This window comes from Bufo bufo, chromosome 5 (genome assembly GCF_905171765.1).
Source record: "Bufo bufo chromosome 5, aBufBuf1.1, whole genome shotgun sequence".
NCBI classification, from domain to species: domain Eukaryota; kingdom Metazoa; phylum Chordata; class Amphibia; order Anura; family Bufonidae; genus Bufo; species Bufo bufo.
In genome coordinates, this window is record NC_053393.1 from 193,373,721 (window position 1) to 193,399,288 (window position 25,568).

Genomic DNA, 25,568 nt, shown 5'->3' on the forward strand with positions numbered 1-25,568 from the left:
CAAAAACGACGAGACAATAGCTCCAAGGTTGCTTTACTACCCGGGTGCCCAGCAAGTGCCGAATTATGATGTTCCTTTAATAATTCGAGACGCAGGTTTAACGGTACAAACAATTTCTCTGAGGGGCAAGAGACCGGGGCGTCCCCCTGGGCCTCTAACACCTTCCCCTCCAGAACAGAGTGTACCGCAGAGACAACCGCTCCTCTTTGTAGAATGGGTACCGGATCACTCACATTACCCCCTCCAGGGAAACAACGAGATAATGCATCTGCCTTGGTATTTTTTGCCCCAGGACGATAGGTAATAAAAAAGTTAAACCTGGTAAAAAATAGCGACCACCTAGCTTGTCTAGGGGTGAGACGCTTAGCTGATTCGAGGTACAGAAGGTTTTTGTGGTCTGTAATCACCGTGACGGGGTGGATTGCCCCCTCTAAAAAGTGACGCCATTCTTCAAACGCTAGTTTAATAGCTAATAGTTCCCTATTGCCAATATCGTAGTTCTTCTCCGCTGCAGATAGTTTTTTAGAAAAGAAAGCACAAGGACGCCATTTGCCAGGAGACGGACCCTGAGACAGTACAGCCCCCACTCCCACCTCTGACGCATCTACTTCCACAATAAAAGGCTAGGAGACATCAGGTTGGATTAGTACAGGTGCCGAGGTAAACCTCTCTTTTAGAGAAGAAAATGCGATTTTAGCGGCGTCAGACCATTTAGAAAAATCAGTCCCCTTCCTAGTCATGTCAGTAAGGGGTTTGACAATCACCGAATAATTTTTTATGAACTTTCTGTAGAAATTTGCGAAGCCCAAGAACCGTTGCAGTGCTTTGAGGTTCTCAGGAAGATCCCAATCTAAAATTGCCTGGACCTTCCCAGGATCCTTACGGAAACCTGAAGCAGATAATAAATAACCTAGGAACTGTATTTCCTGAACGGCGAAGACACACTTTTAAATTTTCGCATATAATTTATTCGTCCGTAGGACCTGCAGTACCTGTCTGACATGCACCTCATGTGTTTTCAGATCAGACGAATAAATTAAAATATCATCTAGCTATATCACCACAAACCTGCCGATAAGATGACTAAAAATGTCATTAACGAAATGTTGGAAGACAGCAGGAGCATTGGTCAGACCGAAAGGCATGACTAGATTTTCATAATGCCCCTCAGGGGTGTTAAAAGCTGTCTTCCACTCATCCCCTTCCTTGATACGAATCAGATTGTAGGCCCCCCTAAGATCAAGTTTGGAGAACCACCTAGCACCCGCAATCTGATTAAACAGGTCAGGAATGAGAGGAAGAGGGTAAGGGTCTCGGATGGTTATCCGGTTTAGTTCGTGAAAATCTAGGCAAGGACGCAGGCCCCCATCTTTCTTTTTAATGAAGAAAAACCCTGCAGCCACGGGTGAAGAAGAGGGTCTGATGTGTCCCTTAGGGCTCTTTCACACCTGCGTTATTGTCTTCCGGCATAGAGTTCCGTCGTCGGGGCTCTATGCCGGAAGAATCCTGATCAGGATTATCCTAATGCATTCTGAATGGAGAGTAATCCGTTCAGGATGCATCAGGATGTCTTCAGTTCCGGTACGGAACGTTTGTTGGCCGGAGAAAATACCGCAGCATGCTGCGCTTTTTGCTCCGGCCAAAAATCCGGAACACTTGCCGCAAGGCCGGATCCGGAATTAATGCCCATTGGAAGGCATTGATCCGGATCCGGCCTTAAGCTAAACGTCGTTTCGGCGCATTGCCGGAGCCGACATTTAGCTTTTTCTGAATGGTTACCATGGCTGCCGGGACGCTAAAGTCCTGACAGCCATGGTAAGTGTAGCGGGGAGCGGGGGAGCAGTGTACTTACCGTCCGTGCGGCTCCCCGGGCGCTCCAGAGTGACGTCAGGGCGCCCCAAGCGCATGGATCACGTGATCGCATGGATCACGTCATCCATGCGCATGGGGCGCTCTGACGTCATTCTGGAGCGCCCCGGGAGCCGCACGGACTGTAAGTATACCGCTCCCCCGCTCCCCGCTCCTACTATGGCAACCAGGACTTTAATAGCGTCCTGGGTGCCATAGTAACACTGAAAGCATTTGGAAGACGGTTCCGTCTTCAAATGCTTTCAGTACACTTGCGTTTTTCCGGATCCGGAGTGTAATTCCGGCAAGTGGAGTACACGCCGGATCCGGACAACGCAAGTGTGAAAGAGGCCTAAAGCCAAGCTCTCGGAGATATAATCTTTCATGGCTTGTCTCTCCGGACCCGAAAGATTATTTAACCTGGTCTTGGGTAATTTTGCACCGGGAATCAGATTAACCGGGCAATTATAAGGACGGTGAGGTGGTAACTTCTGACAACCCTTTTCAGAAAACACGTCCTCAAAGTCCGAAACAAATTTAGGTAGAGTAGCTATGGAGGGGACTAAGCAATTGCTATTTAAGCAATTTTCTCTGCAATGCTCACTCCACTTCAATATCTCCCTGGCCTGCCAATCCACCACTGGATTGTGCGCTACCAACCAGGGAAGACCCAATACCACAGGAGTGGGAAGCCCCTCCATAACATAACATGAAAGACACTCGTTATGGTGGTCCCCTACCCGAAGGTGTAAGTTATGGACAATGTGAGTGAGGTTTCTCTGAGACAGAGGAGCAGAATCAATAGCGAATATGGGAATAGGTCTCTGTAGCGGACAGAGAGACAAACCCATAGTGTGGGCAAAATGGGCATCTATCAAATTTACTCCTGCTCTACTGTCTAGAAAGAAAGAAATAGTCTCTGTCTTAACACCAAAAACAACAACCGCTGGCAACACAAATTGAGATGTTCATATGGAGGAAACGTATACCCCCCGGCTGACATCCTCCACACAGCCTGGGGTTAGTAGTTTTCCGAGGGTCTCTTGTTTTTGAGAAAGGAAGGACAGACATTAATGAAATGACCCCTCCCCCCACAGAAAAAACAAACCCCACGCCTACGGCGAGCTTCAGGAGGACGGACCTGACGAGTAGTTCCTCCTAGCTGCATAGGCTCGTCTAAGTCTGTACAGACTAACTGCTGCTTGGAAGGGGTTACCAATTGCTCAGGATTTTTTAATCTGTCCCTCAGACGTCTATCTATTCTGATAGAAAGGGACATAACAGCATCAAGGGAAGAGGGAGTCTCATACAGCGCAAGTGCATCCTTAATCCTTTCGGATAACCCAGAGCAGAACTGACTCCTGAGAGCCAGGTCGTTCCACTGGGTATCCGTAGCCCACCTACGGAACTCTGAGCAATACTCCTCTGCTGGCCGCTCTCCCTGTAGGAGTCTTTGTAATTTTGATTCAGCCACGGCGACTCGGTCAGGGTCATCATATATGAGACCCAAAGCCCCAAAAAATTCATCCACTGACCGGAGAGCCTGGGAATCAGTGGGTAAAGAGAACGCCCAGGATTGCGGGTCCCCCAGAAGCAGGGAAATAACAATCCCCACCCGCTGTTCTTCATTACCAGAGGAGTAAGGGCGCAGCTTAAAATATAACTTACAGGCCTCACGGAACGTCACAACTTTGTCCCTTCCCCCAGAAAATCTGTGGGAGAGGGAAAGGTGGTGACCCCTGACTCACCTTGAGACTGGCACCTGACTGCCCTGACGTCCCTAGACGGGTTCCTCACCCGTACGCCGATCACGTGCCTAAACCCTGGCTTTCCCTAAGATGAGCCCTACGTAGTGAACAGGGCGGTGGGATCACTAGTCCGCACCACTGACACTAAAGGAAAACACCAAGGAGAGGACAGACAATACAGACAAAACATATAATCCCAGGTGGGCGACAACAGCAGACAACAAAAGCCCAACAGGGATCCGGAGGGTAACGCTCTGGAACAACAACCAGGGATCACAGCGACTCAGCTCCAGTGGGTCAGTATAGAAGTCCAGGCAGGAAGCTCTATATCTGGCAACCAGAGAAGTGGGAGAGGGGAATATAAGGAGGTTGGGAGTGCTGGACAAGAAACAGCTGAGGAGAAGAAGCTACGGATCCCTGAGTGAGCCAAAAAGGGTTGCAAGGCAAACCCAGAAAGGTACCATTAAGACACAGCACTATCTTTATACATAGAACGCGCAGCCACCCGCTGTGACTTCCTGACCCCGGGTATAATGGAGTCAGACGTGGCTCTTGACACCCTCGTGACACTTCCGTGGCCCAAATGTTCGAGCAAAAAAAGATGATGATGCCGGATAACCCTCTTGCCCAACGGCTGACAGCTGGCTTGTCATAACTGCTAGCCCGCCAACTACTGCCATATAAACTAGTGGACTCGGAGGCCTTTAGAAAATTTGTAGCCATTGGCACACCACAATGGAAGGTCCCTGGAGGGAAATATTTCTCCCAGAAGGGCATCCCGGAACTATATGGCTACGTTCAGTGGCAAGTGAATATATATCTCTGGCACACAGTGTCAAGATACATCTGACCACAGACACGTGGTCTAGCAAACACGGGCAGGGAAGGCACATAACTTTTACTGCCCACTGGGTGAACCTTCTGACGGCCGTCAAGCAGGCAACCCGTGGCACCCGTGTGGATTGGATGTTACCGCCACTGATTGCATGCAGGCCTGCCTCTTCTTCTCCTCCTCCTACTCCATCCTCCGTCTCCTCCTCGGCTGACTCCTCCTTTTCCACTGCTACCGCCTCTTCTGCTGCGCCCCCAAGCTCCACAGAACCTATTCGACGTGCCAGGTGAGACGTTGCCATGCTGTGCTGCGGATGTTGTGCCTGGAAGCCAAGAGCCACACTGGTCCTGCACTCCTTTCAGCTTTGCGTTCACAGACCGATCAGCGGCTAACCCCACTCAATTTCACAGTTGGTAAAGTGGTGTGTGACAACGGTGCCAATCTGCTGAGTGCGCTGAAACAGGGCAAAATTACACACGTGCTGTGCATGGCACACATCCTAAACTTAATCATGCAGCGATTCGTTGCCAAATACCCCAGGACGTCTTGTGGCAGGCCAGGAAAATCTCTGGCCATTTTAGAAGATCTTACACGGCCATGAGTCGCCTTGCTGACGTTCAGGGTGACCCCACCTGCCCGTCAGACGTCTGATTTGTGACTGTCCGACGTGATGGAACTCCACCTTGTATATGCTTGATAGGCTGCTCCAGCAGAAAAGTGCAGTTAATGACTACCTGTACGAACTCTGCAGCAGGACAGGTTCTGGGGAGCTTGGTTTTTATTCACCGCGCCAGTGGCTGCTCATGCGCGACGCATGCAGACTTCTGCGGCCATTTGATGAGATCACCAAACTGGTCAGTCACAGCCAGGGTGCCATCAGTGACATCGTACCTTACGCCTTCTTTCTGAAGCATGCATTGCGTCGTGTCATTGATCAAGCCGTCGTGGAGCAGGAGCAGGAAGATGAGATAGTCGCAATGCTGGATGAATTCCCAGGGGGGCTACTCCATCTGAGACAAGTTAACAGGAGTCTGAAGAGGAGTCAGAGGAGGATGGTGCCGTTGCGGAGGAGGAGCAAGAAGAGCATGCTTTAAACTTTTCGGGATCCCTGTTGTCCGTGGCTGGGGGGAGGAGACCGAGGATGACATTATCCTGAACAATGAGCAGGAGCCAGGCCACTCCACCGCTTCCAGTTTAGTGCAAATGGGGGCCTTCACGCTCCAGTGTTTGAAGAGCGACCTTCGTATAAAAGCATAAAGGGCAAGGACCAGTACTGAGTGGCAACGTACTTCGACCCCCAGTACAAAAACATAATGGCGGACATGTTACCAGCATCACAGAGGGCTGTCAGAATGCAGCACTTCCAGGCTTTGCTTTGAGAAATGCTGCATTCTGCTTTTGCTGGCGCTGGCATAAAAATTTCCACTCACAGAGAAACAGTTGCGGGTACCAATCCAACAGCGCATGTGTCACACCCTGCCCTGTTATGGGCCTGAGAAGATCAGACAGACTTGCTGCACGTAAGTCTATCTGACAGATTTTTCTGTTTCTCTTTGTTGTGGATTTGGGCAGGATCCCACCTCCCACAGGTTCTGCTCATTAGCTATTTAGTGGTGCTATTTATACCCACCTCTCACTATAGCCCTTGCGGTTTATATTTGCTTCTGGAGTTCTTAGCTGGTGTTTGGTGGATCTCCTGCTCCCCATCCGTCTTAAGCTGTCCTACTCCTTCTCTTTTGTTGTGTGTTCTGGCAAGGCCTCAGGAAGACGCTGGTTCCTGCACCTAGCGCTAGGAACCGGTCGTCTTATCTCCAGCTCCCTAGCTGAGGGTTTGTTACCGTTTCAGCTAGGCTTAGGTTCCAGCGCATGAGCACTTCCACCTTAAGGATTTGCTCATGTTGTCAGCAGTCAGGGAAAGGCTCAGGGATTGTCAGGTGGTGACCTTTCCCTGTTCTCTATCTTTGGGGCCTAGCCTGGTGTTTTGGTGCTTTTGTTGTATTTGGTTTGCTTCCCTTCCCTCACCTACCGTGACAGTATGCAATAAGAGGGCGGTTTGAAGATGTGTTGGTCACTTCGGATATGAGATCATTCTTGCAGCCAACCCATTGACAGCTGCCCTCCGGATTCAGCCTCAAGATACGCCTAGACCGACAGGTGTTCGACTACATCGGGTTAACGCTCTGAGAAGCGAGGAACCCCTGGACTACTGGGTGTGCAGGCTTGACCTGTGGCCAGAGTTGGCATAATTTGCCATGGAACTTTTGGCTTGCCCCTCGTCCAGTGTCCTGTCCGAAAGGATATTCAGCGCAGCAGGGGGGATCGTGACCAATAAGCGCACTCGCCTAGCTCTAAAAATGAATGAGGCATTTATCTCAGAGGAATTCAATTTCTGTGACGACCACGTTTAATTGAATTTCCTCATGACAGCCCACAAATATTCGCCACCACCCAGAACAAATATTGGTCCCTGTCTTAGGTAAATACAACGGCATAAAAGCGGCCTTTTCTGTCAGTTGAATACCTAATGTTTTGGGCCTCGGAGGAATTCAACACCTGTGACGACCACGTGTTTCAACTATTATCATTAAGGTTTTTTTCAAGAGGGGGGATTTCGTTAGCCATGTTTTTAATTCAGTTTTATATTTTTAGTTCTTTTAAACATATGTATTTGACTTCTATTTGTACTGGCCTTCAGTAAAATTGATATCCATTGACCGTGTAATCTACCTCCAGCCACATACTTACTTGTTCTTTTATGTACACTGAATGCATAATTTTTGGGGCCTGTAGTACACTGGCCTGCTGGAAAATTGATATCCAATGACCGTGTAATCTACCTCCAGCCACATACATACTTGTTCTTTTATGTACACTGAATGCATAGTTTTTGGGACCTGTAGTACACTGGCCTGCTGGAAAATTGATATCCAATGACCGTGTAATCTACTTCCAGCCACATACTTACTTGTTCTTCTATATATGCAGAATGCATAATTTTTGGGACCTGTAGTACACTGGCCGGCTGGAAAATTGATATCCAATGACCGTGTAATCTACCTCCAGCCACCTACTTACTTGTTCTTTTCTGTAATGTGAATAAATTGTTTATGGGACCTGTAGTACACTGGCCTGCCGTGTAATCTACCTCCAGCCACCTACTTAGGCTACTTTCACACTTGCGTTCGGAGCGGATCCGTCTGGTGTCTGCACAGACGGATCCGCTCCTATAATGCAAACGATGGTATCCGTTCAGAACGGATCCGTCTGCATTGTATTTCAGAAAAAAATCTAAGTGTAAAAGTTAGTCAGACGGATCCGTCCTGACTTTGCATTGAAAGTCAATGGGGGACGGATCCGTTTGAAATTGCACCATATTGTGTCAACTTCAAACGGATCCGTCCCCATTGACTTACATTGTAAGTCTGGACGGATCCGTTTGGCGCCGCGCGGCCAGGCGGACACCCGAACGCTGCAAGCTGCGTTTGGGTGTCCGCCTGATGAGCGGAACGGAGGCCAAGCGGAGCCAGACTGAGGCATTCTGAGCAGATCCGCATCCACTCAGAATGCATTGGGGCTGTACGGATGCGTTCGGGGCCGCTTGTGAGAGCCTTCAAATGGAACTCACAAGCGGAACCCTGAACGCAAGTGTGAAAGTAGCCTTACTTGTTCTTTTCTGTACGGTGAATGAATAATTGTTGCGTCCTTGAAGGTATTCAACACCAGTGACGACCCGTGTTATTGAATTTCAACTACTTACAGTATGTGCTGAAAATCAACTTTAATCCAGGCTTGCAGTGTATGCAAATTTGCCTTTGTAAAGGGGTTATCCTGGAAAAATAGTAATAACTTATCTTCAGGATAGGTCATCATTATCACATCAGCTGGGGTCTAAGTCCCAACATCACCGCCGATCAGCTGCTTCAGGGAGACCCTGAAATGGATCAGCTGCTTCAGGGAGACCCTGAAATGCAATACAGGCTCCTGGCAGCTTTGCAAGGACAGCACTGTACATAATATAGTGGCAGTGCTTGGTTTTGCAGCTCAGCCTCGACTACTTGAATGGAGCTGAGCTGCAAATTGACCATGTAACCAATGTACAGTGATGTCACTGGCCTAGGAAGAGGCTGTGGTGCTCAAGGCCTCTTGTACCAGTTGGGGGTCCCGGGTGTCGCATTCCCGCAGATCTGATACTACAATCTGCAGATTGCTGTGACCATGCTGTCATTAGATTCCAGAGACCAGCTGAAGAGATAAGATAAGATGCCTTTATTGTCCCTGTACAGGTCTTCAGACATCTGATCCCTAAGAATGTATGTCACAACACACAAGAAAATCCGTCAGAAATAAATAAAATGTCAAGAAAAATAATTAAAAAAAATAAAAAATAATAGCTATAATTAGTAATAAAAAAAAAATCTAGGTATTCATTTTAGCTTTATTTAGTATAGTTTTTCTAGTGTAAAATATAAAAGCATGCATATATTTTTACCTTATAAAAAATGATGAAAAAAGATGAATACCTTAGGGGTCAACGTTAAAAAAAAGTCACTTTGAAGGTGTTTCTAATATTTTGACACTGTACAACATCTGGTCTGGCAGTATGGTGCCATAGAACGAGCAGTAGAGAAATAGGCCACTAAAAGTCACAATGTTCTCCAGTCCTTAGCCAGTAGATAAATTACACAAATAGTGTCCATTTTCAATGTACAAACATACTGTGGAGAATTTTTTTGTCTTGAACTTTTTTGCAACATGATGATTAAAAATGATAAGAAAGGAAAAATCCTCATTATTTTCATAATTTTCAGAGTATTTCTTTTAATATGTGTTTTAGTATTATATCTCATCTAATGGCACAAGAAAGGTCTAATGTGTCCCTTGAAAAATAATATCAAATACATGTAGCTTGGCTCAGAAATTGAATAATTATTTGCAGTTAGGTGGGCCTAAAAATTGGCCAGGTAAGAAAGCGGAAGGGGGCGGGTGGAGGGGGTATTACTCTGGTAATACCCCTTTAGTTCTACGTTGTCTACACAATGGGGGAGATTTATCAAACTGGTGTGAAGTAGAACTGGCTTAGTTGCACATAGCAACCGATGAGATTCCACCTTTCATTTTTCACAGCTCCTTTGGAAAATGAAAGTTGGAATCTGACTGGTTGCTATGTGCAACTAAGCCAGTTCTACTTTACACCAGTTTGATAAATCTCCCCCAGTATATTTACCAAGTACCAACACTCACGCCTATTTAAGGCCTAAAAGATGAACATATTTATTTTAGTGTAAACATGTTAGATCTTTCGAGTATAGTATGCCAACTGAAAAAAATATCCACATTTCACACTTCCTGCAAACTTCATCTGCTTGCTTTCATCATTAATGCAACCACCTTGCTTGGGTGAAACGACTACAAATATTTAGAGAGAAGCGATTGTTCAGTAGATAGAAACATATGTCATATTCTGCTTCTCAATATAAACGGCTGGCATTTCTGCAATAACATCTTCCGAGGATGACAATCTTAGACAGCTTCTCTCAAGCTGTAAATTTACATAACTCTGCATGTTTCCGGGTAATATGGCTGTTTAATGGGCTGTGTTACACAACTAATATAAATATGTTTCGTGGGAAATCTTAAGAATCACTCAGCTTATATACAATTTTCATCTTGGTTAGTTTCAGAGGATTTGACAATGCTTAGAGACACTTTAAAGGGTGTATTAGGGAATTGTATTTTGAGCAATATTTGCACCCCTGAAGGGTAGGTTTCCACACACATATTTTTGAGACAGTTTGGATTCAAAAAGACTCAGGGGCATATTTATCAAAACTGTCTAGCAGAGAAACTGGCCTTGTTGCCCATAGCAACCAATCAGAGCTCAGCTTTCATTTCTTAAAGTGCTTTAGACAAATGAAAGCTGCACCGTGATTGGTTGATATGGGCAATAAGGCCAACTTCTCTGTTAGACAGTTTTGATAAATGTGCCCCTAAGTCTGTACTATATATGTGTCCTTAGTTTAAGATCTGTTTCTGGCTTTTGGTTTCAAACTTTCATCAAAAGACATGAACATAGAAACCCAGTCTTAGGGCTCATGCACAAAAACATATTTTCAGTCCGCATCCGATCCGCATTAAGGCTGCACATTGCTTTTGGCCAACAATGTGTCGTGCAACCAAGGATCACAGCAGACACAATGCTGCAATGCATTGAGTTAAAATTAATGGGGTCGCATTGTGAACTTGAAGTTTCTTAAAATCACAATTGAAAAGTTGCAAGAAATTCAGCAGGTTAGATCTTTTTGTGACCGTCAGGTCAAGGTCTCATTTACTTTTGCTTGTTGTGATGTATCGTAGTATCGCTGCAATCTTTGGCTGCATAATGTGTGTTGCAGCCACAGCCACCTTGTTGTGCCAGCCTAAGGGCCCATTTTGTCGGCTGTGCTTTACAGTCCGCAAATTGCGGATCCACAAAACACGGAGACTGGCCATGTGCGTCCTATGATAGAGAATGCCTATTCTTGTCTGCAATTGCAGACAAAAATAGGACATGTTGTATTGTTTTTGCGGGGCTGCGGAAAGGACATGGATGTGGACAACACATGATGTGCCGCACGCATTTTCTGCGTACCCGTTGAAATGATTGGATCCACACCCATTCTCAAAATTGCAGAACAGATGCGGACTCCTTCATACGGCCATCTGAATGAGCCCTAACACACATACTGGACTTTCATACATGCAACCGCTCTTTTTCACACATCCTCACACATGCAGGCACTGTCATACACACACTGTCAAATATGCAGGCATACACACTTGTACACATGCAGGCACTGTCACACACTCAGTCACACATGCAGTCACTCACATACACATTTGTACACATGCAGGCACTGTCACATACACACACTGTCATACATGCAGGTACTATTTTACACTACATTACATACAAATGCCTTCCTCACCTCCTGGCTGTATTGCTATTTCTTGTGTCCTCAGCCAGGCTCCTCTCCCTCTCAGTAGCAGGGCTCGGTCTCCACACAGCAGCAGTGGGTCCTTCCTTCCTCACTGATTAGCAGTGCTGGCCCATTTGGAGGAGAGCCTGTCAGTGCTTTTGAGTGACAGTTTTTAGACCAATCAGCTCTCCTGGCCAGTAAGGTTGGGTCCACAAGGTCCTATTTTCAAGAAAATCACGTAAAAATGAGTTTTTTTTTTTAAAAATCAGACCCTGTGGACACAGCCTTACTGACTAGGAGTGCTGATTACACTAAAACCTGTTAACTCTCCTATGAATTAGCCCCTGAGCTGCACATTATCTTTCAGTCTAAAGTTCATGAAGGAGGCCCCACTCACCAGTGGACCAGTCCAGGCTGTATGGGCCCCTGTGCAGCTGAATAAGCTGCACAGGCGGTATGTCCGCCCCTGGTGGACCCGTTCACTTAAATGGGGCCTCAAAAGATGAGGACAGCACTCTGTGTGCTGTCCGCATCTGCACATCCCTTCCGTGCCATCTGCAAAATTATAGAACATGTCCTATTTTTCTCCTTATTACGGACAAGGATAGGACTGTTCTATTAGGGTCCAGACATCCAGATTCAATTCTACAAAATGCTGAATGCACGCAACCAGGATAGGTCATCAGTATGATATTGGCAGGGCTCTGACTCTGGGCAACCCTGATGATCAGCTGTTTGAAGAGGCTACTGTGCTCTGTCAGTTTTATTGTTCTTCTCTTAGGGTACTTTCACACTTGCGGCAGGACGGATCCGACAGGCTGTTCACCCTGTCGGATCCGTCCTTCCGCTATTTCGCCGTGCCGCCGGACCGCCGCTCCGTCCCCATTGACTATAATGGTAACGGGGGCGGAGCTCCGGCGCAGCACGGCAGTGCACGGCGAAAGGCCGCCGGACTAAAAGTCCTGCATGTCCGACTTTTTAGTCCGGCGGCTCTCGCCGTGCACTGCAGTGCTGCGCCGGAGCTCCGCCCCCGTCCCCATTATAGTCAATGGGGACGGAGCGGCGGTCCGGCGGCACGGCGAAATAGCGGAAGGACGGATCCGACAGGGTGAACAGCCTGTCGGATCCGTCCTGTCGCAAGTGTGAAAGTGAAAGTAGCCTTAGGCTACTTTCACATGACAGTGAAAAAAGCATCCGTTCACAATGGCAAAATGGTCAATTTTTAATGGACGTGGTTTTCATAGGACATGTCCTATTTTTTGATGTCTGTTATTCACTGGCCCTAAAGTAAAACAAAAAAAAAAAATAAGCTGTGTGAATGACACCATAGACTATCAGTTTTCTCACAACAAATGCTTGATGGCTGTTATAAAATGGTCATCAAACGTCCATTTTTCACTGTTGTGTGAATGCAGCCTTATGATGGAGCAGAACTGAACTGACCAAGGCAGCCAAGCAAGTTAGGCTCCTCTTCGCCTTGCAGAATGAGAGTTTGATGACTTCTGTCTTCCTTATTAAAGAAGGTCCAGAGGTGCGATGCCTATTCATTGAATATTTAAGGTCTCTCCTGTGAAAATGTTTAAAGTACAAAAACCCTCTAAATTTCAAGCTGTTAACCTCTTTTGACTGGTTATACTATTTGTCATATTTAATTCTACTTGTACCAGATTTAAAAGGAAAATGATTGTATAGAAATACTCTGAATTTAGTTAATACACAAAGGTTGTATTATGTAATTTACAGGTTTTCGGCTGATCTTCCCTTCAATACATCGGCCCTTTTTTTTTTTTACGTTACACAAGTGGAATTCATTGCCTGCCATAAAATGAAGAATGGTTATGAGTTATTGATGTTTCATAAGGCTCATTACTACTTAAGTTCAAAGTCTCACAGATAAGCTCCATGTTTATACTAGTGACATATTCAAGCATAAGTATAAAAGCTGAGCAAGAAGAGCCCACCATCAAGCAGGGGACATTTGGCCTACCTAAGTTTTTTTCTTTGGTTTGAATAGATTTGACACAATGAAGGCCTATAACATAGTACTAATGTGCCTCATCTGCCTCTCGGCCATCTCTTACATCATCACGGTGGCTCTCAATGCTTTGTCAGCTGTAGCTCAAACAGGTAAGTACTATGTACATTTTTATCAGAACTGGAATTAGAATGTAATACTTAGGTTTGAAGAGTTAATCGGGGAACTTGATCTTTAATGAACTGTATAGACCTATACAAGAAGTAATACAAAGTAGAAAATGACGTAGCAGAAAATAAGATCACATGACAAGATCATTTCCGGGATTAGATAGATAAGTAGATTTACAGTTGTAGCAGACTTCAGTTTGTCATTTCTAATGCTTTTGAGTTTGTGGAGCAGAAAATGGGCAGCCCCGAAGAGTTAAAGGGGTTGTCTAACTTCAGAAAATATTTATCATGTTTAGAAAGTTAATACAAGGCTCTTACTAATGTATTGTGATTGTCCGTATTGCTTCCTTTGCTGGCTTAATTCATTTTCCCATCGCATTATAAACTGCTCATTTCCAGAGGTTATGGCCACCACTGCAGCACAGATACGAGGTGGCTGGGATGGGAGCTGCTGAGTATGCATGCCTATGCACGCTCCCATGGTCCCGGTCACCAGGGAGGCTGGTGCTTTTTCCTATAGTGTGCAAGGTCATAACCCCTGAAAATGAGCAGTGTATAATGCGATAGAATAATAAATCAAGCCATCAAAGGAGACAACATGGACAATCACAATACATTAGTAAGAGCCTTGTATTAACTTTCTCTACATGATAAATCTCATGTGCTGAATTAAGACAACCCCTGTAAATGACAAATTCAACAAGTTCAACCTTGCAACATTTGTAAGGGTGCCTTCACACACATTATACTATATATAGTGCTATATATACACATACTATATAGACAAAATTACTATATGGACATTGTGAAATCTTATGGTGGGTCCTCCTCCCTTCTCCTTTGCAGTTAAAACAGCATCTACTGTACTCTTCTGGGAAGGCTTTCTGCAAGATTTTGAAGTTTATTTGTGTGAAATTTTGTCCATTCATCCAAAAGAGCATTTGTGAGGTCAAGACTGATGTTGGACAGGGATATCTGGCTCACAATCTATTCTAGTCCATCCCAAGAGTGTTCAATTGGGTTGCGTTAAAGACTTTGGGTGGACCAGTTGAGTTTTTCCACACCAAACTCACCCAACCATGTCTTTATGGACCTTGCTTTGTGCCAAGGGGCACAGGCATGTTGGAACAGAAAAAGACCTTACCTAAACTGTTCCCACAAAGTTGGAAGCATACATCTGTCTAAAGTATCTTGTTAAAGTATCTTGCTAAAGCATTAAGATTTCCCTTCAATGGAACTAGGCCAACCCCTGAAACACAACCCCATGTCGTTATTCCTCCTCCACTAAACTTTATAGTTGGCACAATGCAGTCAGGCAGGTAACGTTCTCCTGGTATTTACCAAACCCAGTCTCTTACATCAGACTGCCAGAGAGAATAGCGTGATTCCTCACTCCACAGAACACTCAACCTCCAGAGTCCATTAGCCCCGTGCCATATACAGTTAGGTCCATATATATATTTGGACAGAGAGAACATTTTTCTAATTGTTCTGTACATTACCACAATGGATTTTGAACAAAACTATTCAGATGCAGTTGAAGTTCAGACTTTTGGCTTTAACCCCTTATGGACTGGGCTCATTTTCACCTTAAGGACCAGGCACTTTTTTGCAAATCTGACCAGTGTCACTTTATGTGTGAATAATTTTAAAACGCTTTTACTTATCCAGGCCATTCTGAGATTGTTTTTTCGTCACATATTGTATAATTTACCAAAATTTCCAGGTTTCAATTTCTCTACTTCTATAATACATAGTAATACCTCCAAAATTAGTTATTACTTTACATTCCCCATATGTCTACTTCATGTTTGGATCATTTTGGGAATGCCATTTTATTTTTTGGGGATGTTACAAGGTTTAGAAGTTTAGAAGCAAATCTTAAAATTTTTCCGTAATTTTCAAAAACCCACTTTTTAAGGACCAGTTCAGGTCTGAAGACACTTTGTGATGCTTACATAATAGAAACCACCCAAAAATGCCCCCATTCTAGAAACTACACCCCTCAATGTATTCAAAACTGATTTTCCAGTAACAAAGCAAGGGTTAACAGCCAAACAAAACTTAATATTTTTTGTCCTGATTCTGTAGTTTGCAGAAACACCCCATATGTGGTCGTAAACTACTGTACGGGCACACGGTAGGGCGTAGAGGGAAAGGAGCGCCGTGTGGTTTTTGGAATGCAGATTTTCCTGACTGGTTTATTTACACCATGTCCCATTTGAAGCCCCCCTGATGCACCCCTAGAGTAGAAACTCCATAAAAGTGACCCCATCTAAGAAACTACACACCTCAGAATCAGGGTAATAAATATTAAAGCGAACCTTTCACCTCATTTTCACTTTATAAACTAGCAACAGTACCTTATAGATTATCTTCAGTGTGTTCTTATACATGTTAGTGCCGCTTTCCTGCGCTGTTTATTCTTGAAAAAATCGTCTTATAAAGTTCACATTTCCTGCTCCAACAGTCACGCAACAAGTCAAGGGGGTATCCCTTCCCTCACCTCTGGCTGTACCTCGCCTGCCCTAACGACGCCTCTATGCTCTGTAATTGACAGCCGGCTCAGTCGCCGGGACCGCGCTTGTGAATCCTGCGCATGCGCCGTCCTCCTCATTCGAAGCGCGATCCCGTCTTTCTTGCGGACACAAGAGCGATCCTGTAACAGAATCGCGCATGCTCCGTACGCGATGCCTGCCTGTCTGCTCTCCCTCCCGTGCGCGTGCTCCCCTATCTTCAGGTTCCAAGTGCCCCACGTGATCACTGTAGACTTGCCGCAGATGGCAAAATATATACTGGATATAATATATATCCAGTATAGGGGGACCACACCTGGAAAGTGTTGGCCAGGGACAATCCGGGCGCCTCTAGTTCCCGAGGTACTCCGGCCTGCTCTTTCCGGATCAGAAAAGATCAGGGCCTTGAGGACTACCTCATAGAACTGGAGGAATTTCCCTGTGTTGCCAGCGCTCCGGGACAGCACAAAAGAGTTGTACAAGGCAACCTGTACCAAGAAGACCGCAACTTTTTTGTACCATGCCCGGGTTTTGCGCATGGTGTTATATGGCTTGAGGACTTGATCAGAGGGATCCACTCCTCCCATATACCGATTGTAGTCGACGATACAATCGGGCTTGAGGACCGTTGCTGCGATACCTCGCACAGGGACAGGGGTGATGCCGTTACCGTGAATTGTGGACAGTACAAGGACATCCCCTTGTCCTTATATCTGACCAGCAACAGGTTTTCACTGGTAAGGGCACGGGTCTCACCCCTGGGGATAGGTACCTGGAGGGTAGGGAGGGCGCGTTGATTTTTCCGCACGGTCCCACAAGCGGACGTGGATCTGGCGGCGAGGTACTGGAACAAGGGGATACTAGTATAAAAGTTATTCACGTACAGGTGGTAACCCTTATCTAGCAGTGGGTGCATAAGGTCCCACACAAGTTTCCTGCTAACACCCACAGTGGAGGGACATTCTGGGGGTTCAATACGGGAATCTCGCCCCTCGTACACACGAAACTTGTAAGTGTACCCAGAGGTACTCTCACAAAGTTTGTACAGCTTCACGCCATACCTTGCCCGCTTAGAGGGAATATACTGGCGGAAAATGAGTCTCCCCTTGAAAGCAAAGAGAGACTCATCAACAGCGACCTCCTTTCCAGGTACATTGGCCTCCAAAAATTTGGCCCTGAAGTGATCGATGATTGGCCTGATTTTCTACAGGCGGTCATAGGCAGGATCACCTCGTGGGGGACATGCTGCATTATCTGCATAATGCAGGCATTTCTGAATGGCCTCAAAACGGGAACGTGTCATGGCCATACAGTAGAGTGGGGTCTGGTAGAGGACGCCCCCACTCCAGTACTGCCTGACACCGTTTTTTTTTACTAGGCCCATGTGCAGCACGAGGCCCCAAAACGTCCTCATCTCGGCTGCACTGACCGGAGTCCAGCCACCTGACCTAGCCAAAAAGGAGCCCGGGTGTTGATCAATGAACTGTTGGGTGAACAAGTTTGTTTGCTCCACCATCGGATTCAACAAAGTAGTCACTGAAAAAAAAACTAAAAAAGTCATATTCAGTGGTTTGCTGCGCTTTCTGCAGTTTCTAATCAGAAACTTTAGTGTCCCTAAAATAAAGATTTTGCACCCCCCCTGCACCCCTGTATGATTTTTTGCCGGCGGGTGGTGCAGGGGGGGGAGTTGTGGGCGGTGGGGGCGGTGCGGGAGGCGGGCAGTGCAGCAGGCAGGATCGCGATCCCCCGCCTCCTCGTGAAAATTCGTTGGTGTACAGTGGGTATACCAGGGTGTCAGCACAGTGCTGACACCCTGGTATAAATGGCTGACATCTGTGCAGATGTCAGCCGTTTAACCCTTTCCATACCACGGTCCGTACGGACCGCTGTATGGAAAAAGGTAACAGTAAGAGGGAGCTCCCTCCCTCTCCCATCGGGGGGCTGCTGTGCCTTTGCAGCACCCCGATGGAGAGGGAGAGAGCCCCCAGAGAGCCCCGTCCTTACCCTTCCCCGTCTGCGAAGTTCTGACCACTACTGAGCAGACGGGGAAGGTTCCCATGGCAACAGGACGCCGTCTCAGGCATCCTGCTGTCCATGGTGCTGAACAGATCTGTGCTAAAGGCATAGATCTGTTCAGACAAAGTGTAAGTAAAATACAGTACAAAACACTATATGGTGTACTGTACTGTATTATACAGACATCAAACCCAGTGGATCTTCAAGAACCAAGTGGGTCTGGGTCAAAAAAAAGTAAAAAAAAGTGAAAAAAAAAGTAAAAATCAAAAAACACATTTATCACTAATTAAAAATGAAGAAAATCGAATTCCCTACACATTTTTGGTATCGCCGCGTCCGTAACGACCTGATCTATAAAACGGTCATGTTACTTTCCCCGCACGGTGAACGCCATAAAAATAAAAAAATATAAACTATTAGGAAATTGAAATTTTGCCCACCTTACTTCCCAAAAAAGGTAATAAAAGTGATCAAAAAAGTCGCATGTACGCCAAAATAGTACCAATCAAACCGTCATCTCATCCCGCAAAGATCATACCCTACCCAAGATAATCGCCCAAAAACTGAAAAAACTATGGCTCTTAGACTATGGAAACACTAAAACATGATTTTTTTTGTTTCAAAAATGAAATCATTGTGTAAAACTTAAATAAATAAATAAAAAGTATACATATTAGGTATCGCCGCGTCCGTATCGACCGGCTCTATAAAAATATCACATGACCTAACCCCTCAGATGACCACCGTAAAAAAATAAAAATAAAAACGGTGTAAAAAAAGCAATTTTTTTGTCATCTTACGTCACAAAAAGTGTAATAGCAAGCGATCAAAAAGTCATATGCACCCCAAAATAGTGCCAATCAAACCGTCATCTCATCCCGCAAAAAATGAGACCCTACTTAAGATAATAGCCTAAAAACTGAAAATACTATGGCTCTTAAACTATGGAGACACTAAAACATTTTTTTTTGTTTTAAAAATGAAATCATTGTATAAAACTTACATAAATAAAAATAATTGTATACATATTAGGTATCGCCGCGTCCGAGACAACCTGCTCTATAAAATTACCACATGATCTAACCTGTCAGATGAATGTTGTAAATAACAAAAAAAAAACGTGCTAAAAAATCTATTTCTTGTTACCTTGCCGCACAAAAAAGTGTAATATAGAGCAACCAAAAATCATATGTACCCTAAACTAGTACCAACAAAACTGCCAACCTATCCCGTAGTTTCTAAAATGGGGTCACTTTTTTGGAGTTTCTACTCTAGGGGTGCATCAGGGGGGCTTCAAATGGGACATGGTGTAAAAAAAAAACAGTCCAGCAAAACCTGCCTTCCAAAAACCGTATGGCATTCCTTTCCTTCTGCGCCCTGCCGTGTGCCCGTACAGCGGTTTACGACCTTATATGGGGTGTTTCTGTAAACTATAGAATCAGAGCCATAAATAATGAGTTTTGTTTGGCTGTTAACCCTTGCTTTGTAACTGGAAAAAAAATATTAAAATGGAAAATCTGCCAAAAAAGTGAAATTTTGAAATTGTATCTCTATTTTCCATTAAATCTTGTGCAACACCTAAAGGGTTAACAAAGTTTGTAAAATCAGTTTTGAATACCTTGAGGGGTGTAGTTTCTTAGATGGGGTCACTTTTATGGAGTTTATAATCTAGGGGTGCATCAGGGGGGCTTCAAATGGGACATGGTGTTAAAAAAACTGTCCAGCAAAATCAGCCCTCCAAAAACCAAACGGCGCACCTTTCACTCTACGCCCCGCTGTGTGGCCGTACAGTAGTTTACGGCCACATATGGGGGGTTTCTGTAAACTACAGAATCAGGGCCATAAATAATGAGTTTTGTTTGGCTGTTAACCCTTGCTTTGTAACTGGAAAAAAAAAATGAAATGGAAAATCTGCCAAAAAAGTGAAATTTTGAAATTGTATCTCTATTTTCTATTAAATCTTGTGCAACACCTAAAGGGTTAACAAAGTTTGTAAAATCAGTTTTGGATACCTTGAGGGGTGTAGTTTCTTAGATGGGGTCACTTTTATGGAGTTTCTACTCTAGGGGTGCATCAGGGGAGCTTCAAATGGGACATGGTGTCAAAAAACCAGTCCAGCAAAATCTGGCTTCCAAAAACCATACGGCGCACCTTTCCCTTTACGCCCTACTGTGTGCCCGTACAGTAGTTTACGGCCACATATGGGGTGTTTCTGTAAACGGCAGAGTCAGGGCAATAAAGATACAGTTTTGTTTGGCTGTTAACCCTTGCTTTGTTAGTGGGAAAAAATGGGTTAAAATGGAAAATTAGGCAAAAAAATGAAATTCTCAAATTTCATCCCCATTTGCCAATAACTCTTGTGCAACACCTAAAGTGTTAACAAAGTTTGTAAAATCAGTTTTGAATACCTTGAGGGGTGTAGTTTATAGAATGGGGTAATTTTTGTGCGGTTTCTATTATGTAAGCCTCGCAAAGTGACTTCTGACCTGTAGTGGTCCCTAAAAATTGGGTTTTTGTAAATTTCTGAAAAATTTCAAGATTTGCTTCTAAACTTCTAAACCTTGTAACATCCCCAAAAAATAAAATATCATTCCGAAAATGCTACAAACATGAAGTAGACATATGGGGAATGTAAAGTCATCACAATTTGTGGGAGTATTACTATGTATTACAGAAGTAGAGAAACTGAAACTTTGAAATTTGCTAATTTTTCAAAATTTTTGCTAAATATGGTATTTTTTTATGCTAAAAAGTTAACTTTTTTGACCCAATTTTAGCAGTGTCACGAAGTACAATATGTGACGAAAAAACAATCTCAGAACGGCCTGTATAAGTCAAAGCGTTTTAAAGTTATCAGCACTTAAAGTGACACTGGTCAGATTTGCAAAAAATGGGTGAAATAGGGCTGAGTCCTTAACCGCCTCGGGACCGCCTAACGCAGGATCGCGTTCCGGAGGCTGCAGCCCTGCGCACAGTCACGCATCTTCGCGTCATCTCGCGAGACGCGAGATTTCCTGTGAACGCGCACACAAAGGCGCGCGCGTTCACAGGATCGGAAGGTAAGCGAGTGGATCTCCAGACTGCCAGCGGCGATCGTTCGCTGGCAGGCTGGAGATGCTATTTTTTTAACCCCCTAACAGGTATATTAGACGCTGTTTTGATAACAGCGTCTAATATAACTGCTACCTGGTCCTCTGGTGGCCCCTTTTGCTTGGATCGACCACCAGAGGACACAGGCAGCTCAGTAATAAGTAGCACCAAACACCACTACACTTCACTTCCCCCCTGTCACTTATTAACCCCTTATTAACCCCTGATCACCCCATATAGACTCCCTGATCACCCCCCTGTCATTGATCACCCCCCTGTCATTGATCACCCCCTTGTAAGGCTCCATTCAGACGTCCGTATGTTTTTTACGGATCCACGGATACATGGATCGGATCCGCAAAACACATGCGGACGTCTGAATGGAGCCTTACAGGGGGGTGATCAATGACAGGAGGGTGATCACCCCATATAGACTCCCTGATCACCCCCCTGTCATTGATCACCCCCCTGTCATTGATCACCCCCTGTAAGGCTCCATTCAGACGGCCAAATGATTTTTACGTATCCACGGATACATGGATCGGATCCGCAAAACACATACGGACCTCTGAATGGAACCTTACAGGGGGTGATCACCCCATATAGACTCCTTGATCACCCCCCTGTCATTGATCACCCCCTTGTAAGGCTGGCTCCATTCAGAGGTCCGTATGTTTTTTACGGATCCACGGATACATGGATCGGATCCGCAAAACACATACGGACGTCTGAATGGAGCCTTACAGGGGGGTGATCAATGACAGGAGGGTGATCCCCCCCATATAGATTCCCTGATCACCCCCCTGTCATTGATCACCCCCCTGTCATTGATCACCCCCCTGTAAGGCTCCATTCAGACGTCCGTATGTTTTTTACGGATCCACGGATACATGGATCGGATCCGCAAAACACATACGGACATCTGAATGGAGCCTTACAGGGGGGTGATCAATGACAGGGGGGTGATCATCCCATATAGACTCCCTGATCACCCCCCTGTCATTGATCACCCCCCTGTCATTGCTCACCCCCCTGTCATTGCTCACCCCCCTGTAAGGCTCCATTCAGACGTCCGTATGTTTTTACGGATCCACGGATACATGGATCGGATCCGCAAAACACATACGGACATCTGAATGGAGCCTTACAGGGGGGTGATCAATGACAGGGGAGTGATCACCCCATATAGACTCCCTGATCACCCCCCTGTCATTGATCACCCCCCTGTAAGGCTCCATTCAGAAATTTTTTTGGCCCAAGTTAGCGGAAATTGTTTTTTTTTTTTTTTTTCTTACAAAGTCTCATATTCCACTAACTTGTGTCAAAAAATAAAATCTCACATGAACTCACCATACCCCTCACGGAATCCAAATGCGTAAAATTTTTTAGACATTTATATTCCAGACTTCTTCTCACGCTTTAGGGCCCCTAAAATGCCAGGGCAGTATAAATACCCCACATGTGACCCCATTTCGGAAAGAAGACACCCCAAGGTATTCCGTGAGGGGCATATTGAGTCCATGAAAGATTGAAATTTTTGTCCCAAGTTAGCGGAAAGGGAGACTTTGTGAGAAAAAAAACAATTTCCGCTAACTTGTGCCAAAAAAAAAAAAAAATTCTATGAACTCGCCATGCCCCTCATTGAATACCTTGGGGTGTCTTCTTTCCAAAATGGGGTCACATGTGGGGTATTTATACTGCCCTGGCATTTTAGGGGCCCTAAAGCGTGAGAAGAAGTCTGGGATCCAAATGGAATTTGGGCCCCTTTGCGCATCTAGGCTGCAAAAAAGTGTCACACATGTGGTATCGCCGTACTCAGGAGAAGTTGGGCAATGTGTTTTGGGGTGTCATTTTACATATACCCATGCTGGGTGAGATAAATATCTTGGTCAAATGCCAACTTTGTATAAAAAAATGGGAAAAGTTGTCTTTTGCCGAGATATTTCTCTCACCCAGCATGGCTATATGTAAAATGACACCCCAAAACACATTGCCCAACTTCTCCTGAGTACGGCGATACCACATGTGTGACAATTTTTTGCAGCAAAGGTGGGCAAAGGGGCCCACATTACAAAGAGCACCTTTGGATTTCACAGGTCATTTTTTACAGATTTTGATTTCAAACTACTTCTCACGCATTAGGGCCCCTAGAATGCCAGGGCAGTATAACTACCCCACAAGTGACCCCATTTTGGAAAGAAGACACCCCAAGGTATTCCGTGAGGGGCATGTCGAGTTCCTAGAATTTTTTATTTTTTGTCACAAGTTAGCGGAAAATGATGATTTTTTTTTCTTTCTTACAAAGTCTCATATTCCACTAACTTGTGACAAAAAATAAAAACTTCCATGAACTCACTATGCCCATCACGAAATACCTTGGGGTGTCATCTTTCCAAAATGGGGTCATTTGTGGGGTAGTTATACTGCCCTGGCATTCTAGGGGCCCTAATGTGTGGTAAGTAGTTTGAAATCAAAATCTGTAAAAAATGGCCGGTGAAATCCGAAAGGTGCTCTTTGGAATGTGGGCCCCTTTGCCCACCTAGGCTGCAAAAAAGTGTCACACATGTGGTATTGCCGTACTCAGGAGAAGTTGGGCAATGTGTTTTGGGGTGTCATTTTACATATACCCATGCTGGGTGAGATAAATATCTTGGTCAAATGCCAACTTTGTATAAAAAAATGGGAAAAGTTGTCTTTTGCCAAGATATTTCTCTCACCCAGCATGGGTATATGTAAAATGACACCCCAAAACACATTGCCCAACTTCTCCTGAGTACGGCAATACCAGATGTGTGGCACTTATTTGCAGCCTAGGTGGGCAAAGGGGCCCACATTCCAAAGAGCACCTTTCGGATTTCACCGGACATTTTTTACAGATTTTGATTTCAAACTACTTCGCACACATTAGGGCCCCTAGAATGCCAGGGCAGTATAACTACCCCACAAGTGACCCCATTTTGGAAAGAAGACACCCCAAGGTATTTCGTGATGGGCATAGTGAGTTCATGGAAGTTTTTATTTTTTGTCACAAGTTAGTGGAATATGAGACTTTGTAAGAAAAAAAAAGAAAAAATCATAATTTTCCGCTAACTTGTGACAAAAAATAAAAAGTTCTATGAACTCACTATGCCCATCAGCGAATACTTTAGGGTGTCTACTTTCCGAAATGGGGTCATTTGTGGGCTGTTTGTACTGTCTGGGCATTGTAGAACCTCAGGAAACATGACAGTTGCTCACAAAGTCAGAGCTGCTTCAAAAAGCGGAAATTCACATTTTTGTACCATAGTTTGTAAACGCTATAACTTTTACCCAAACCATTTTTTTTTTACCCAAACATTTTTTTTTTATCAAAGACATGTAGAACAATTAATTTAGAGAAAAATTTATATATGGATGTCGTTTTTTGTGCAAAATTTTACAACTGAAATTAAAAAATTTTTGCAAAAAAATCGTTAAATTTCGATTAATAACAAGAAAAGTAAAATGTCAGCAGCAATGAAATACCACCAAATGAAAGCTCTTATAGTGAGAAGAAAAGGAGGTAAAATACATTTGGGTGGTAAGTTGCATGACCGAGCAATAAACGGTGAAAGTAGTGTAGTGCAGAAGTTTAAAAAGTGGCCTGGTCATTAACCGCCTCCGGACCACCTAACGCAGGATCGCGTTCCGGAGGCGGCAGCCCTGCGCAGAGTCACGCATATATCCGTCATCTCGCGAGACGCGAGATTTCCTGTGAACGCGTGCACACAGGCGCGCGCGTTCACAGGATCGGAAGGTAAGCGAGTGGTTCTCCAGCCTGCCAGCGGCGATCGTTCGCTGGCAGGCTGGAGATGTGATTTTTTTAACTCCTAACAGGTATATTAGACGCTGTTTTGATAACAGAGTCTAATATACCTGCTACCTGGTCCCCTGGTGGTCCCTTTTGTTTGGATCGACCACCAGAGGACACAGGTAGCTCAGCAATATGTAGCACCAAACACCACTACACTACACCCCCCCGTCACTTATTAACCCCTTATTAACCCCCTGATCACCCCTGATCACCCCATATAGACTCCCTGATCACCCCCCTGTCATTGATCACCCCCCTGTCATTGATCACCCCCCTGTAAGGCTCCATTCAGATGTCCGTATGTTTTTTACGGATCCACGGATACATGGATCGGATCCGCAAAACACATACGGACATCTGAATAGAGCCTTATAGGGGGGTGATCAATGACAGGGGGGTGATCACCCCATATAGACTTCCTGATCACCCCCCTGTCATTGATCACCCCCCTGTAAGGCTGCATTCAGATGTCCGTATGTTTTTTACGGATCCACGGATACATGGATCGGATCCGCAAAACACATACAGACGTCTGAATGGAGCCTTACAGGGGGGTAATCACCCCATATAGACTCCCTGATCACC